This window comes from Gopherus flavomarginatus, chromosome 1, assembly GCF_025201925.1.
Source record: "Gopherus flavomarginatus isolate rGopFla2 chromosome 1, rGopFla2.mat.asm, whole genome shotgun sequence".
Classification (NCBI taxonomy): Eukaryota; Metazoa; Chordata; order Testudines; family Testudinidae; genus Gopherus; species Gopherus flavomarginatus.
The window spans coordinates 236,808,373-236,824,424 of record NC_066617.1 but is presented as its reverse complement, the minus strand read 5'-3'; the positions used below and the strand labels follow the sequence as shown (position 1 = coordinate 236,824,424).

The 16,052-nt window shown below is 40.0% G+C and overlaps 1 protein-coding gene and 1 long non-coding RNA gene across 11 annotated transcripts in view; one reads left to right on the top strand and one right to left on the bottom strand.

The window, feature by feature from the left end:
* TBL1X (transducin beta like 1 X-linked) overlaps positions 1-16,052 on the top strand; it is a 268,281-nt gene that overhangs the window by 26,061 nt on the left and 226,168 nt on the right. The window lies entirely within an intron of this gene.
* Positions 7,034-15,102, bottom strand: LOC127056784 (uncharacterized). Its single transcript, XR_007775912.1, has 3 exons — positions 15,076-15,102; positions 9,813-9,933; positions 7,034-7,132 (listed from the first exon to the last, which is right to left on the bottom strand). It is a non-coding gene; the product is annotated as an uncharacterized LOC127056784 (long non-coding RNA).

The window sequence follows — 16,052 nt, the reverse complement described above, 5'->3', positions numbered from 1 at the left end:
CCACTCTATTTTAAACGGATTATCATCTGTTCATAAACTCTGAGTGCCATGGATATTTAAGTGGAACTCTTTACAAAAGAATAGGGAATTTCACTTAAAAAACCCATGGGACAATTATGGCCCCTGATTTTGGAACTGCTTTTCACAGTCGATGTTTTTGCCTTTATCAAAAGTAGGAAAGAAATCCACGAAGCAGCTGCCTCAATACACACAAAACAAATTAAATTTACTTAAAGTTATCTCTCTCAACATAAATGCATCACAATCACTATTTGTTTCTTTTTATTTAGGAAAACAATTAGATTTATGGATGCTCTGCACACGGAAAAATATTGTTTTGCATACAACTTTATCTGATTTCATAAGGCAGTACATTGCAAGGAATAACATGTATTTTTTTTAAAAAATTGCCGTCAGCACCCTGAAGTGATCTTCCTTTCTAGAAATTCAGGCCAAAATCAAGTGCAATGTAAAGAACAAAAAAAGCTTTTTTATTTTTTTGAAAGCTGATATTAATAGCACTTCAACAATTGTCACTTCCATTTTAGATGCACGAAAGCATTTTTAAATACATGAGAATTAGCTTATATAATAGATGGGGATGTTAATTAGCTTATATAATACAGGATATGAAACAGCTTAAAGTTGCAACCTTTAGAAAGCCCTATGTTTGCAATGTGATCTAGTGTACTTGCAATAGTATATCATTACCGAAAAGTCGTACAACTCATAGACCACAGTTTCATAGATTATTAGGGTTGGAGGGGACCTCAGGAGGTCATCTAGTCCAACCCCCTGCTCAAAGCAGGGCCAATCCCCAACTGGCCCCCTCAAGGATTGAACTCACAACTCTGGGTTACTGTTTCAAGTGACTAAAAAAATTAGCACTATCAATCATTAGCACTTCTTACTTCATTTACTTTATGCAAAACTTATATTAGGAGTTTCTCCTATATTATTAAAACTGTGTAGAAGGCCATACTTTCATATTGAGGTTTTGGTGACCTATACAAATAACTAAAGGATTTTCTTAGTTCATAGCTCATGATAAAAATACAGGCTTACATTGTATTCTTTGATTTTGTTTGTTCCGTTTACATGGCATCAGAAGCATTAGAAAATACATTTGTACAACCAAAGTGACTATATCTCATGAGCCTGATGAATATATACAGCCTTTCCAAGTACTAATTGAGGTATGATTTCCATATAATATGGGGTTTTAGCCCAAAAACTTCTGTTAATTATAATGTAGGTTGCACTGTTGACTGCCTCACAGATCAAGCTGAAAGTGTACCTATTGCCATTAATTGTTTTCTGGAATTAAGAAAACAGGAGTTCCTTTTGGATTGGAAATTCTGTGTCTGCTGCTTTTAGCATTGGGATGCAACAGTAAAGGCACTTTCTAATTTCTATACTTGGCAGTAAATTCAAAGTTTGTACAGACACAAAAAACCTCGTACCTCATGACAATTGCTACTACTTTAGTGATAATACTGCTAATGTAAAGAACAGTTCTGTGATGGCCCAGTTGGAACAGTACACACCGTATCCTAGTGTTAGCCCTTAAACTCACTAATGCAGATCTATACTGGTCAGTGATGGGTTCTGGTTCTTTCACTCTGTTAGCTTGTACTTAAGACATAGTATATTTATCTGTACTATTGACTAAGGGTCAGACAGCATGAAGTGGTTTGACTAGAGTTACATTCTTACTGTAAATCTTTTCCAGTAAGTAGGTGTCTGTTATGAGCAGTGATTATTCCTTTTTTTAGGAATTGAAATGGGGAGAAAACATGACTCTTTCTTTAACCAGGACCAGGGGGTAAAGTAGGATGACCAGACAGCAAGTATGAAAAATCGGGACGGGGCTCGGGGGTAATAGGCGCCTATATAAGACACAACTCCAAATATTGGGACTGTCCCTATAAAATTGGGACATCTGGTCACCCTAGGGAAAAGACTTGTCAGGCGAGGATACACTGCTCAATTTAGCAACTATTGTGGACCTGCTATTTCCTTTCCATTTGCAGTATAAGGAGAAAGGTGGATTGGTTTTAAATCTGTGATTTTAAATAGCTGATTTTAATCATGATTTAAATCAGCAACCAGACAACCTAGATTTAATTAATCAATTTTAAGATTGTTATGTATTTGTACTTTTTAGTTATTTTCCTAAGAAAGGTTGATAACTTTTAAAAACATATTGTTTGGCAACTAGATACTACATTTGGTGCTTGCTTTTGCTAACCAGGAAGAGAAATTTATATCTATACACATTTATTTAAGCAGTTATCTAAAATGGTGAATGAGGCATTTATGCATCAAATTAATTTTTACTTGTGATTTGTACCAAGCTATTTGCATGAAAATTCAAATTCAGTTAAAAGATACAAAACATTTATATTTTTAATTAAATAAAACAATCTTTAAATATCCTGGATACATAAGTAAAACAAGTTTATCAAGTTAATCAAATATGTTTTTTGCATTTTAAACTAACATTTTAAAGGAAGTGTTATCTGTAGTTGGTGAATTGAACTGATTGTTTCTGTTCACTAGATCCTTCAAGATTTTAGAACTAGTAGATCTCATCCTCACGTCTCTTTTTTAAATTTATAGAATGGAAGAAGAAAACAAACTTTTCTGCTTTTTCAAATTCCAGTTGGTTCCTTAACTTTGAATGAAATAGTCATTGAATTGAACTATCTGAATGAACTGAAATGATGATAATATTCTCTCTACACTTTCAGAACAGGCTACTGCTGTCAAAAGCTAGTTTAGCAGTTCAGCAAACTCTGATACAGGTTCTCAGACTGTTCAGTGGTTTGACTTTGTTTAAATCTTCAGCAGCAAACATATACTGTTTAATATTATTTTTTGTGTTTAATTTAAATGATTTTAATAGATTATAATAACCTTGGTTAAGTTTTAAACTTAGTAATTTAAAATTTAATTTTAAATATCTGACTTTTAAATGTTTTTCTATTTTAATTGATTTTTATCTATTGATATGGAGCAGTGCCTTATGTAAAATATTTTCCAGGCTTTAAGGCAAGTGGCAAAGATTGCATGTGAATACAGAAAATGACAAACATGGCACAACTGTTCTTGAGAGAAAGATCATAGTTTGGGGAATGAAACAAACCCTTGGGAGACAAATGGATGTTGAGGGTCAAAATTGTCCCCTCTGTTGGTGTTCTTCCTTCGATCCCACACTCAGAGTGTAACCGGTGCCTACTTCAAGTATATCTGATAGCTACACTGTGCTCTCAGATTTAATCGTCTGTGTTTGAGAATGCAACTTCCTTAACTGGAAAAGCAATTTCTTTAGGATCCTTTCCCAAGTATACTCTCACTGCAGGTACTTTTCTCTTGCTAGGCATTGTAGAGAAGCACAGTGCTTTCAGTTAATGACCCTGCACACAGGTTCGTCTGAAATCTCATCCATATCCACAGATTAAGTGATTAAAACTCTCAAACTTTCTTTTGTCTGCTTCTCTTCTTCTCTCCCCCTCTTTCTTTCCACTTTCCCTGAAGAATTATTAACAGGTGCTAAGGGCATAAGTGTTGCATACCACTGAAATCTCAGAGTAGAAATAAAAGATCAAAGAATTAAAAAAAAAAAACAACCACCCCACCCCCGAAGTTGGGGCTACTTGTTGTAAAGGAATAGCATTGACTGTCTCTAGTGTGAGTTTGGAGGTGTGAATTTGGAGGGGAAAAAATAACTGTAATTGTTACAATCACATCAACTTGTCTGTGATTTTTCCATCTGTTTTCCATGTCCTACCACTAAAGAAGAGACATTAACAGAATGAGGCAGACCCATGAGACTATTTTATGAAATGTTAAGCACAACTACCAGGGTTGCTGCACTGAGGGAGGGACACAGACACTCTTCTCATCTATGTAAGGCCTAGTCTACACTTGTAAATTAGGTCAGTATTACTATGTCACTCAGGGGTGTGAAAAATCCACACCCCTAGATGATGCAGTTAAACCGACCTAACCCACGGTATGTTGACAACGCTATGTTGACAGGAGAATTCTCCCACTGCCTCTCGGGGAGGTGGATTACCTGTAGGAAGTGTCTTCACTGAAGCACTAGAGCTGCGCAGCTGCAACCTTATAAGTGTAGACAAACCCAAAGGTTATTTTCCCCTCTTCCTTCACTTCTCACTATTATTCATCCCATCCCCCACCTCATGCTCTTTAAGCTGCAGATTTCGAAAAGATATCATTTTTCTTTCTCCCCATATCGAGATCTTGATCTCATCTGTGTTGACATTTTAGCTTTGAGAGGGAAAATGCAGTCTGTAAAGTTTCCATTAGTCTATAAGGTATTTAATAAGCGTTGAAAACATGAGCTCGGTCTCTTGGCTGAGCTAAGCAGAGTAAGCCATTCATATGGTTTTGTCCTCACCCAAAGCAGAAAAGGTTCTTTAGAACAAATAGAGAACTTGGCTGTTATAACGTCCCCTTTCCTTCCCCTCCCATTCTCCACCCTTTTCCAGAAAATGAAATGTTTATGAATAAGGGCCAAGTTCCTAATAAGGCAAGTGAAAACATAGCTATAATTTGTAGTTGAGAATACTGTGTGCAGTGTATGTGGCTACACATTCCTTTGGCAAGATGTTATTTGAGTTCCCCTTTAGCATATAATTATTATATCATTGCTTATAAAGAGAATTTTTTGTCAACCACTAAACTGCAGAGTTAACTCCAGATTTTAATGGATCATTTCTGAAGATCTTAGGAGAATCAACTCTTGCAATTGAATTTCTTTTGATTTAGGGTAACAAGTCTGACTATAGCAGCAGTGTATGTATAAATAGGTAACAATATAGTATGCAGTATGTGTGTACATGTGTGAGTGCGTATAGTCGGTGTAGAGATATAAATGAAATCTGTCTTGACATGCACACATGATAACATTTTTCCTGCTTGTTTACAAAATGAAAGAATTTTCTTACCAGAGACAGATTTTCTGTTTAAAGCAGTCTCCCCAATTCTCTTTGAAGTGTTAAATCCTCCTAGGGTTTCATTTTTTGGCACAAGAGGAGTGGCTGTTTAAGCAGCCAACAACATAAGCTTGCACAGGAGCATTCCTGTTTTATTTTTGTTTCTAGGTCTGTTTCCTGTGTTGGGGAGCGGGGGGGAGGAATGAGAACACAGCTGCTCCCAAAGTTCAAGATGAAGCTACTTTTTTCACTGTGTGTGTTTTTAAGCTTTGATCCTACTTTCTTACTGGAAGATTTGGGAAATGGACTTTAGTCTAATCTCGTATTTCTCTTTTATGGGCATGTTGCAAAAAATGTCCAGAATATGTGCAACACAAACAAACAAAACCCTCACATGCACAAAATGCCAACATGATCTTTTCTAGAATGAAATGGATATTTAACATAACATCAGTCTGGTAGGGTGACTAGTCAATATTTGTTTTTACATCTGATTTTTCCCCTCCTCCTTTGTAGTTTTTGTGTTTGCCAACACACAAGATGAATGAGTTATTCTGAACCCCAAAGTTGAATCCATTTGAAGCTTTATTTCTCGGATAAGTTGTATACAGTAGAGAAGGAAGATCAAGTATTCATACTGGATTAGGTGGTTATTGCAGTAGCAGCCATTATAGTTAAGGTTGAAATACAACAACATATGCACGCTTTCCCTTTTTCCCAGTTACTCATAAACTTTTGGGGCTGAAATTGCCCATGCGTACATAATCCATAACCAGAAACGAGTTTTTAAATGGTGTGCTGCTTTTTATTTCTTCAGTTTTAAAAAACATTTTTGAAACAAACCCTTGTCCCATATGTTCAATCAGGATTTTAGTCTCTCACTCTCACACCTGAAGTGGTTTTGATCAAATTTGCTTCATCTTGCAGCTCACAGTCAGATATAAAGAACAAGCAAAGAGGGGAGCAAATGGGTTCAGAAGTTTTGAGTGTTTTAAAATATTTTCTTTGCATATATGATAGGATTTTCTATTAGGAATCTTTGCCCTGGTTTATACTACGAGTTTAGGTCGAATTTAGCGGTGTTAGATCAAATTAACCCTGCACCCGTCCACACGACAAAGCCGTTTTTGTCGACTTAAAGGGCTCTTAAAATCGATTTCTGTACTCCTCCCTGATGAGGGGATTAGTGCTGTAATCGACCTTACTGAATCGAATTTGGGGTAGTGTGGATGCAATTTGACGGTATTGGCCTCCGGGAGCTATCCCAGAGTGCTCCATTGTGACCGCTCTGGACAGCACTCTCAACTCAGATGCACTGGCCAAGTAGACAGGAAAAGCCCTGCAAACTTTTGAATTTCATTTCCTGTTTGGCCACTGTGGCAAGCTGATCAGCACAGATGACCATGGAGTCCCAGAATCACAAAAGAGCCCTGGCATGGACTGAACGGGAGGTACTGGATCTGATTGCTGTATGGGGAGATGAATCCATGCTATCAGAACTCCATTCGAAAAGACAAAATGATTAAGCGCAGCCAGACACCAGGGCGATTAGAAGAGCACAGCAGGGCGCACTGCGCATAAGAGAAGCTTTGAAAACCAGTTTCATGACTGACCAGGCTACGGTGTGAAAGTTCTGTTTGTTTCTGCTTGATGAAAACCCTCTCCTTTGGTTCACTCTACTTCCCTGTAAGGCAACCGCCCTCCGCTCCCCCCCTTTGATCTCCGCTTGCAGAGGCAATAAAGTCATTGTTTCAAATTCATGCATTCTTTATTAATTCATCACACAAATGGGGGGATAACTGCCAAGGTAGCCCGGCAGTTATCCAGGCAGGACTGAATCTCCATTAGATGAAACTTAAAGAAGGAAATGACCTGGAGTCACTCCCATTTATGTCCAGGTGCCCCTGACTGACCTCACCAAGGCCGGCCAGGAGCACTCGTGTCTGCCCAGGATCCCCCGACCGACCTCACCGAGGTGGGCCAGGAGGAACCAGGAGATAGCAGCAGATGGTACAATACGGCTGCTAACCGTCTTTGCTAACTTGCAAAGGCAAGGAGCTGCTGCTGTGTAGCACTGCAGTACCATGTCTGCCAGCAGCACCCAGGAGATGTATGGTGACAGTGAGCTGAGTGGGCTCCATGCTTGGGTATGGCATCTGCATAGTAACCTAGGAAAAAAAGCAAGAAAAGATTTTTTGCCGTTGCTTTCATGGAGGGGTGAGGGGCCTGAAGATATGTACCCAGAACCACCCACAGCAATGTTTTTCCCCCATCAGGCATTGGGAGCTCAACCCAGAATTCCAGTGGGCGGCAGAGACTGCGGGAATTGTGGGATAGCTACCCACAGTGCAGCGCTCCAAAAGTTGACACTAACCTTGGTACTGTGGATGAACTCTGCCGACTTCATAGTCTTAAGTGGGGACACACACAATCGACTGTATTAAATCGATTTCTAAAAAATCGACATATTAAATTGACCTAATTTCGTAGTGTAGACATACCCTTTGCTCATATAGACTTTAAAACATTGGAGCGAGTGGGACAGACATACACAATAGACTTGTTGATCTTCTCATGCTTAGGCATGGGTTTGAATGTTGGGATGGAGGAAGTGTGCACTATGTAGATTTTTAGGATGTATAAAATAAGAGGCAGAGAGAATGGTGCTGCCTTCTCCAAGAGGCACTAAGCTTAGGAAAATGAGTGCATAGCTGGAAGCCCGGAACTCCTGGTGTTAATCCTACCTGATAGAATAATGGAGTCCTTTAGCTCTGTTCCTAATTGTGCCATGTTTGCTAATTTTTATGCACATAAAAACACTTGGTGAATTTCATATAGCAGGCCTTAACATTTCTTCTATGGAGTAGATGAATATAGTTATCCAATTTTACATATAAGGAAACTGATACAGTCTCCTACTGTTAAATATGTAACTTGGGATGCTGTCAAGTCTAATTTTGCCTATAATTTAGGTTTTGGATAAACAAGCATTTACAAAACCAAAGACCAATCAAAATGTTTCTATGGTCTTTCAAAATTCCACTAAATACGGGTTCTTTAAACAAGGATTTGCCAATAGTATTTGTAACCCAAATATTGCAGAATTGTGTTTATACATGAGAGCCTAAAAGTGAAATTCACTAGAAACTGATATAAACAGAAGTGAAACTCAAAAGCATATGATTATCTGTTATGATAAATAGCATGTACAGTGGATAGTAAATTGGATTATTAAAGGATTTTAACAATCAAAACTCGTGTGTTACACAGTAAGAATGGTTTTTAAAAAAAAATATTATTTTAACCTGACAGAATTTGTTAATAACAAATAGTTAATAAGCCCAATTCAGTGCAAGTTATGTCTTATTAAAGAGACCACAGCAGGCTCTTGTGTGTAATGAAGTAGGTGGATATATGGAGATTTGTATGTAGGTTACGTAGAGAATCAGACAGGTGGTGTCCGTAAGGATTACAGTAGATAATACAAGGGGGAGCTGAAAGAGCAAGTCAAGGAAAAGAAGTTTTCAGGAGAGTAAAAGCGTTATTGGAAGGATGCCCAAGGAGGAATGTATTGTTTCCAGTTAGCTCTTAAAAATACATCCTCTTATTTATAATGTTATGAGAATATCACCAGTTCATTACATCTAGATGTATTTGTCATCCTCAGCTGGAGATTAGAAAAAAACATTAAACTTGATTCTCTAATACTGAAGTTTGAGGAAAGTTGTGTTGCAGCTGATTTTATTTTATTTTTTTTAAAGTTTGACTATCCATACCTTAGCAATTGGCCTCCCATTATTTTGGAGGGCTTAAAAAAAAAATCCCCTGCAGACTTAGTAAGAAGTGAATATTTAGTTTTAATGAACTGTGGGGTCATTTCCACCTTTTTGATGGATGAGATGATTTTCTACTGAGGAAGAGGCCATATCATCATATAAGTAACCAGGAGTTACATAAAGCAATGTTCCTTCACCTTTGAAATATATATATATATATATATATATATATAAAATTATAGTTAAAGCTAAGTTTTTGTCAGGGATATTTTTAGTAAAAGTCAGGGACAGGTCGTGGGCAATGAACAAAATTTCGCAGAAGCCCACGTGACCTGTCCCTGACTTTTACCAAAAATATCCCTGACAAAAGATGTAGGTGGGTTCAGCACTCACTGCTGCTGGGGCTCCCTGATCCCCACTGCTGTGGTGTGTAGGAGCTCCAAGGCTCTCCCTCTGTCCATGAGGCAGGGCTGCAATGGGGTCCCCTCACCCTTGGGGCAGCTGGGAGCTCCCAGGTCCACCTGCCCACGGGCTGAGCAGCTGCGAGGTCTGCTAGCTACACAACAGCATTTGGGCAGCTGCAGGGAGTCCCCCGCCCCTGTGGAGGCTGGGCAGCTGCAGGGTCCCCCCACCAGGATGGGGGGCGGGGCTAGCTGGGAGCTCCAGCTCCGGGGCAGAAAATGTCATGGAGGTCAGTGCAAGTCATGGATTCCATGACCTCTGTGACATAATCATAGCCTTCATTGTAATATTTTAATAAGTGATTCAGGCCCCAAATCATCATAAATACTAAGTACTAATATTCATCATGCACTGACAATTTTTGTAAGTTAAGTGCCGTGAGTAAATAATAAAGGTAACAACATATGGATAGATACTTCTCAAAGCTTATGTTTAGACTTACATAACACTGTATAATTTAAAAAAAATAAACATGAATTAAAAGGACAAGGTAGAAGAATAAGAAATGTATATGTTCTATCAATATGTAGATCTGTTTTTTACACAACCACAACTTAGCTAATTATTCCTCATTTGAATTTTCTCAAGGAAGTCAGAATACTTGCCATACCATGTTATACCAATTAATTTTCATGTGTAAACTTGTCAGCAGATGTCCCAAGGATCTCCAGTCTGCTTCCATCCTCATGGTGTGGTGGGGTGTGGTATTTCAAAACTTGGCTACTGTGTACCTGGGAATAGTGAATCAGCTTTAATTAGTTCTTTCTTTTGATGCTCAAGCCTTCCAGAGCCCCAGTGAATGCATGAGAGGGCTGAGGCAGAAGTTACACCCCTTAATACTGCCATATGCATATGTACATATTCACAGTTTTAGTACTTGAAGAGTTGACTGCAACTTGTACATTTGGAAGTCAGTATTTATATAAGCACACAGATAACAGAATAGTGTGAGTCCTGTTACCCCCTTGAGAATTCTTAACAATAAGGTGAATAAGTCTAGAGGAACTTATGAGATGTTGATGGTGATTTGAATTACATTTGGCTGATATGTATCTAAAGAACGAGAGAGGTCCAAATTCAGCTTTGATGCTAGCCGATGCAATCCTACTGGCTACCATATGAGCTGCACCTATTTAAACTTGAACTAAATTTGATAAGGGGTCAGAATCCTGTTCACTGGTACATGCCTTTGTAGCGAGTTCTAGTTGTAATAAATGATTGAAATAAGGCCCCACCTCTTTTGCTTAGTAGGTAGTTTTTAAAAAAACAACAACCTCAAAACAAAACGTGAAATCCACCACAATCTGTCTTCCTGAGATCTTTCTCTGATATGAATAAATTAGAAAATTACCCATGTATAGTTAATACATGGCTCTGTGTATGAAAGATGTTTGGGACTGAACTTAACTGCATTTTGTGGTAAGTGCTATGCATACGACATCACTATGTACAGTAAACGCTCATTAGTTATTATAGGTGGAACATATAGTGACACCTATAGTTATGGTTGCACAAGTATTTCCATTGTAAAATGTCATGTTCAGTTGCATATCCTTTTGGAATGAACTCTGGCGGGATTGTTCTCAGTCCTGGAGCAAAGTTTTTTGTGGACACTGAGGAAAAAAGATTAATCCATCTTTGAAAATGAAGAGTATGATGTAGTAAGGATTGAATATAATTTGCATCATTACTTAAAATTAGAAAAGAAACTGTTTGTTTGTTTTTTTTGTTTGTTTGTTTTTTAAAAAATCTAGTGCCCCAGTCATAAGCACCCTGAACTTGAAATAGTTTCTAGGTCATAGTTTTGCCTTTTGCTGGTTTAGTGACAATCCAGTTATAATTTGAACTTATCTAGAGAGGTTTAAAACCATGCGTTACTCATGTGCAGTGATATATTTTTCAATGCAATCTACTACTAATGTTGTATCAGTTATGTTAACACCAGAGTTGTGTTTGCTAGGAGAGTTTGTGGGGAGTTCTGCCTGGTTTTCTATCATCTGTGAAGGGGTATAGAGAAGGAATCAGGGCTCAGAAAGAATGTTTCCCCTTCCCCTTCTTAGCAGAAAGGTGCATAGAAAAAGTGGTGGGTTCTCATGATGCTGTACAATACGTGGCATCCGAACTCCTCTTCTTCTTTGTCACCGTGTCCCATCAGTTGGGGTTGGTGGCTCTTGTTCTTCTTGCTATCAGATTGCATGGCTAATCAGGCAACTGCTGCAGGCTAGTTGTACTGATGAGGCTGCCTGAAGACTAGCTCTGTTGTGGGCCCTAATTCCTGATACTACCTGCATCATGGCTCATACTGTTTTATTGTGTAGCCTATCACCTCTCGTCTGACCTAGCGTCCATCTTAGTATGTTCGTTGCAGCAGTGTGAAGTAGTTGTTCTCTCTTCCTCAGAGGATGGAGATGGATGGCAAGAGATGGATCACTTGATCGTTGCCTGTTAGGTTCACTCCCTCTGGGGCACCTGGCATTGGCCACTGTCGGTAGACAGGATACTGGGCTGGATGGACCTTTGGTCTGACCCAGTATGGCATTCCAGCTCAACCTATATGTCATAGCAGGCCTAATCGTGAACTTCCCCACTTTACTCTTTAGTTTACTTGGCATATCTTATCACAGAGAATTCACATCACCTCCCTCCATTAACACCAAGAAGTCTTCATGCAGCTCCCAGCATCTGCATCCACATTCCCATACAGCTCAATATTAGACTGAGGTATTAAAGTCTGTACAACAATTTAAACTCTGTGCCATTAAGTTTTATGGGCTTTTCATTGACCCTCTCAATGAAGCATTACATATATTTCATTTCTTGTCAGCTGGTTCATAAACCATTTTCTTCTAAGGCAGAAGAAACTTCTCCATACTTCTAGATCCATTTTCTACTTCATATTTATCTTCACGGTGCAACGTAATGTCATTGGCAAAAAGTATTCTCGATGTAGCTGCTCCCCTAATCTCTTGCATCAAGGTGTCCATTACAATTACAAATAGGAATGGACTTACGGCTGATCATTTGATGTAGACCATTCCTTACAGTGAATGACTACCTGTATCCACAGCTGCTTCTCGTTACTGTTGTGCTACCCTTGTATATGCCCATCATAGTCTGAACATATGAATCTGGCAATTGCATCACCATAAAAATTCTCTAGGGACTGTGTCATAAACCTTCTTTAAATCCATAAACACTGTACAGTTCCTTGCATTTCTCACTGCACTTCTGCAATATTTGGCCTGGAAACACTGCATCCATTGTTGACTTGCTGGCATAAAACCAAATTGGTTGACACTTACTTGGATGCTCCAGTCCTTTCCAAAGTCTTTTCTCGATAATTCTTTTCAGCCATTTCATTGTGTGACTCATTAACTCAACGGGTTGGTAATTAGTGCATTCTTTTAGATCTCCTTTATGTTCTTCCTCATCAGGCATTTTTCCAGTACGGAAAAATAAGTTGAATAACTTCGTCATCACCACTCCCTAATAGCCTAATGGATGAAATTCCTCAATTGATATACTGTTTGGCCCCATTGCTTTCCCTTGTTTCATCATCTTTAGCACTGTCTGAATCTCCAGCATGGTGGTAGGTTTTGCGAGGTTGTTGCTTGCACGTATTTCCTTCAGTAGTTTCTTTGCATCTCGTCATTAAGCAGTTTCTTATAAAACCACTGCCACCTCTTAATTTCATCATCTTCCACCACTACTCTCCCATTTTCATCTGTTACACATTTCACAACTCTGAAATCCTCTGTGCTTCTTTGTCTAGCCTTGGTTAATATATATAGTCCCTTCCCCCCTTTCTTCATTAGTAATCCTGAATGTAAGGCTTTAAAAGTCTAAACTTTAGCTTCCACAACTGTTCTTTTCACAGTTTTTCTCTCTCCCAGGTTGTATTCCTCATAACTTTCTACTTTTCGTACTTTCTGCCATTGCTTACGCTTTCACTGTCTCCTGCATATCGTTGGAACACCACCACCTCTCCTTCCCATGAAATTCCCCTCCTTTCTTTTGGCCACAGGCAGCATATGAAGTTTCTGTAGTATAGTGGATATTTTCTCTCAAACCTCGTTGATGTAATTGTGTTTGGTTTGGTCACTGTCCAACCTTCATTGGACGTCATCCTTAAATCCCAGACTTCCCTACTCACATCTTTTCTCCCCACACTAGACTTTTCACCCAGGGGTCTATTGCAAGCAATCTGTTGCTCTGCTGTCTACTCTCCCAGGATCACTTTGCAGTCCCTCATGTTTCTTTCGGGCAGGAAATGTTGATCTGCGACTTGTTGGCCTTGCTCTTGTATATAATTAAGTGTTCCTCCATCTCTACTAAGTATTCCTCCATCTCTACAAAATATGAAGTGACAAGAAGCGGAACTGAACTGTGGCTAACTCTAAGATATCTTCATTGACTTAATTTCTGGTTTCCAAAGTGTTGTCCTCCATGACAATTATCGTAGTCCTTACCATGTTCTCCCATTGAGGTCTGCTGTGATAATCAAGTGCTCAGCTTGGGGTATTTCACACATCACTTGGTCCATTGCTACATGGAATTCCCTCTCCTTCCTCCTCAGTCATACAATCAACCTGCAGCGCATATCCTCATATAACGTTAAATATTTGTTCTCTGCTCAGTGCTATTCTAACTTTCATCTGCCAGTCACTCTTCCTTTAGATGTCCACTACCTTATCTTGTAATATTCCTGCTCTGATTATTCTGTTCCATTTTGTCTTGCTACTAAGCAATGATACATTATCTTGGAACCCTTCCTGTTGTTCATGGAATCAGAATTCTACTGCTGTCAAGCAAGGCATTACACAAGATGGGGTCCTTGTGGTTCAATTTAACTTTTTCTAGCTGTGTTTAGAACTTTTTTATTCTTAGTTTTAGTTATTTGTGTTACTCTGTCTCCTCTTCTCTCTTTTCTGGCCCACTGGTTTGTCTCATCTTGCTGTTGTCTTGTCTCTTTATTCTGTAGATTTTTTGATGGAGGGACTGTCATTGATTATATTTTTAAAGCACCTAGCACAATGAGATCCCAATCTGATAGGCCTCTGAAGACTACTGTAGTTTAAATAGTACTGATTTAAGTGAAAAATGCCCCATTTTCTCTATCCTTTGTCTTCATCCACTTGCTACCGTCTTTGAAAACGTTAGATCAGTTTACTGACTCTGACATATTTTTATATATATATTTTTCAAACTTAGTGAAGCAGACTAGAAAATATTTATATCAAAGCCCTTTTCAGTGCATGGAATAAAACACAGGTAGTGTATTTACTGTGTAGATTCAGCATAGGGAATCTCAGTTGACACGTTCAGATTACTTTTCATTTGCATTGGCCTTGTGATGGGTTCCCCCCAGGGTTCCACCTGGAAGTGGGGTACCACTGAGCCCCCTGACTCACCAGCTATGGCTCTCTTTACACTGTACTGCTGTGTACAGCCTGCATTTTCACCAGCACACGTACAGGTAGGGGCACCCAGCTGCAGTTACATGTAGATGCTGTGACCAGCCCCTGCATGGAAAGGCTCCAGCTAAGGAACTTCCCAGCTACTCAGGCATGCACCCCCCTCTGGAGTGTAAACCCAAATTATACTGTCTTGAACGGTACAGCGTAAGCTCATGAAATTCGTCCCCTCCCTCAACGTGGAGAAGAAATGTACAACAGCTTTCTGTCCCGAGTTAGGACTCTTACACACACTCGTTTTAGATAAAGCAAAAGCAAGTTTATTAACTCCAAAAGATTGATTTTAAGTGCATATAAGAGATAACAAATAGATCAAAGCAGATTACCTGGCAAATAAACAAAACATGCAAACTAAGCTTGATGTATTACATAGATCAGATATGAATAGTAAATCCTCACCCTAAGTGATGATCCAAGCAGGCTGCAGATTCTTAAGGGGCAAGCTGCACTAGCTTACAGCTTGGAATCCCCAGGTGTTCCATTCACAGGTTAAAAATCCCTTTAGCCTGGGTCCAGCCGTTCTGCCAGTTCAGTCTTTTTTCCTCAGGTGTTTCCAGGAGTCGCTCTGGGTGGGGAGTCAGTGAAGAACTATGATGATGTCACTTCTCTGCCTTAAATTGCTTTTGCATATGGCGAGAACCCTTTGTTTCAAAGCTTAGTTCCCACACCAGTCAGTGGAAAAACACTGATATTCCAAAATGGAGTCCAGCACCAGGTGACCTGGTCACATGTCCCTGTAGTGTCACAGCAGCTATCACTTGGAGGCTGTTTGTAGTGTCCTCAGGAAGGCTCCCAGGCAGAAAAAAAAAATTCTTCTAAAGCAGGGGCGGGCTAACTTTTTGGCCTGAGGGCCACATCAGGTTTTCAAAATTGTATGGAGCACCAGTTAGGGGAGGCTGTGCCTCCCAAACAGGTAGATGTGGCCCAGTCCCTGCCCCACTATCTGACCCCCCCCAGCTTCTCACCCCCTGACAGCCTCCCCAGGACTCCTGCCCCATCCAACCATCCCTGTCTCCTGACTGGTCCCAGACCCCTTGCCCCATCCAACCCCTCCTCTCATTCCTGACTGCCTGCCTGGGACTCTTACCCCATCCAACCACCCCTTCTCCCTGACCGCCTCCCGCCGCCCCATCCAACCCCCGCTCCTTCCTAACTGCCCCCGGGACCCTTGCCCACATTCAACACCCCTGTTCTCCATCCTCTGACTGCCCTGCCCCCATCCACACCCCTGCCCCTTGTCCGGCACTCCGAACTCCCCTGCCCTCTATCCAAAACCCCTGCTCCCTGCACCCTTACTGCGCTGCCTGGAGCACCAGTGACTGGAGGCGCTACAGCCGTGCTGCCCAGAGTTCAGGACAGGTGGTCGTGCTGCTGGG